The sequence below is a fragment of the Cynara cardunculus genome, assembly GCF_001531365.2.
Source record: "Cynara cardunculus var. scolymus isolate 2C chromosome LG 2, CcrdV1, whole genome shotgun sequence".
In the NCBI taxonomy this organism is placed as follows: domain Eukaryota; kingdom Viridiplantae; phylum Streptophyta; class Magnoliopsida; order Asterales; family Asteraceae; genus Cynara; species Cynara cardunculus.
Window position 1 is genome coordinate 8935052 of NC_037529.1, and position 2828 is coordinate 8937879.

Sequence of the window (2828 nt, forward strand, 5' to 3'; positions counted from 1 at the left end):
AGAGAGAGGGGGGGGGGGAGTAACATGCAAGAAGTTAACTAATTTATTAGAAGACGAAAATGAATATGAACAACATAATCCATTAATTAAAAAATAACATAATTTTTTTAGAAATTAGTATAATTGTTATTTGAATTAAATAAAACTTCAAAAATCAAATTATATCTTTTAAATTTATTTATTTTTTAATTTAATAAATTCATAATTATTTTATAAAGTTTATATAACTTTTTTTTAGATATACTTTGATAAAAAAAAATTCAATATCAAATATTACATGTGATATCTATGATTAATTAATAATCATTTTCACCATTTTTTCTAAACGTTTTGAATCACATATGATATGTTTAATGTATGATATATTACATATTACATATGATATATATGATCTACTATGTGAATTTTCTGTGCATATCACATATGATAATATGCATATGAGTATAAGTGATGTATCATCACATGTGATAATAACAAAAATTTCTATAGTTATTACATATGAATAGATCGTAGATATCAAACGTAATATTTGATAAAAATTGTGAAATTAATTCATAACGATATGATTTTTTCAATCTAAATCAAACCAAACTCTATCTTATATAAAGTTTATAGAATATTATTAATCTTTAGATTAAAAAAAATAAATTTGGACGAATGAAAGAAATTGAACCCCTTTAACGATTTATGCTTATCTGTTGCTTCCAGTTTCTGCTAACGATTTATGCTTGCTTCTCGTTTCTACTTATTGATTACTACTGCTGCTGCTTCCAATTTCTTCTTAACGATTTCTGTTTATTTGTTGCTTCAAGTTTCTGCTTAGCGGTTAAAAAAATATCAAAGAAAGGGTATGTTTGTCCTTTTTCATCTTACATTCTAACTTTGTTGCAAACCAAACAGGCAGATTCCAATTCATTAAACATATTACATTTCATTTCTGCCAACCAAACACTTGGTCAAACCTGATAACATTCTATTCTAATTCCTTCCAGATTCCAATTCCTTTGACAAATTCCATTTCTTTAGAAATCATTCTGCGAACCAAACCCCCCTAGTTTTACCTTAATTTCAAGCAAAATCCATTCAGTTTGATCAAAACCCCTTTTTGACCTCTGAAAGTCAAATATCCAAACTTTTGATTCAATGAAGTTCGAAACATGTTTGCATGATTCAAACCATGCATCTTATTACTATCTACTTCTAAAATTAAACATTATCCCATTTACTTAAACTATCATAAGTTTTTTTATTACAGATCTTCCACTATCAGATATATATTTAATATCGTACGACTGGGATAAATTATGATAGTTTTAGTTATCAGTATTTTTTTATAGTGAATCCATCATTTTAGAAGTTAATTTTCAAAATAAACATTTTTTAACCACATTTGATAAACTCCTGAGGTGCTTAATTTCTCAACGAGTCATGGTTGTTTGTGATTCTAGTGAAATCATTGATTAATTATTTGTAATGTGATTCACAAGAGAATAGGAGACTTTTAGTTAAGTTATAACACATGTTAAGATGTTTGAAATGTACACTCGTATAAGTTAACTATAACATGTGATCATCAGATGGTGTCATATGGTGGGGTCAAGGGGATTGCGCCCCTTGAGGGGTCCAAAGGGCAACGCCCCAAAACCTCTATAAATTTTCCGAATAGAAATGCTTGGGGAAAATGAGTTTTTGGATGTTTTAAGCTCCTTCCAGAAGTTTCTGATTATGGAATGGTTTTTATTAAGAAGCTCATGACTCTTAACAGTCAGAAGCTCTAAAGCCTTCCGATTCGTGTAAATAGTTAACTTCTTGACGCTTTGACAGATTTGGGTCGAACTATTTCACTTACCCGTTTCTCTCTAATTTCACGAATTAATCCAATGATAATTTGTTTAACTGGAATGTTATTATAAATTAAATATCTCAGATTAAAAAATAAACATATAATTTATTTTAATTCTAATGATGAAATATTCTTCCACATTAATACGACTCGATGATTATTTTGTATTTGAACAAGTTTTTAATTTGATTATTGTTTAGTTTTATGAAGTCAAAAAACTTTTAAAAAAATGTACAGTAATTACTTGTGAACTTGAAATTCAAGCGATAATTATGCACTACTCAGGGGGTATTTGGGATTGCTTATAAAAACAACTTATTGACTTATTCCGGTTTGACACCGGTAATAAGCACTTTTGAGTCAAAGACCTTCCAGCCTAGTGGTAAATGCTTGGGCATGACATAGTCATGAACCCGAGTTCGAGCCCTGGGAGGGGAGTGCTGGCGACATTTAAGTGGAGCCATGTTTAGCCTCCAAAATTGCCGGGGATTAGTCGGGCTTTGGCCCGGACACCCTTACAAAAAAAAAAAACACTTTTGAGTGTTTGGATAAACAAGTTTTACCGGTGTCAAACCGGTAATAAGAAGTTTTTGAAGTAGTTAAACCATTTTAACTTATAATAAGTTGATAAGGACTTTTGTAGGAATAATAAGTTGTTTCAAATAAGCAATTCCAAACACCCCCTAAACAATACACAATTTTTAATAAATCGTTTCAGAAGTACTTCATAATATAATACAGATTATTCTTTTCATAAAATACAACTTAATTATTTTATTTTATAATTACCAATTAATATTTAAGAAAAAATTCCCCCTTTTTAATTCCATTATCGCAATTTAAGATATTGTAATGTCCTCTTCGTTGCTTAATGGAGAAGTTTCTGAAAAGTGATTTATCAATTAATTAAATTAAATAGAATATAATTTTATTTTGTTCTGTTCTGTTCTGTTCTGTTCACAAACACGGGAATAAAAGAATCTAT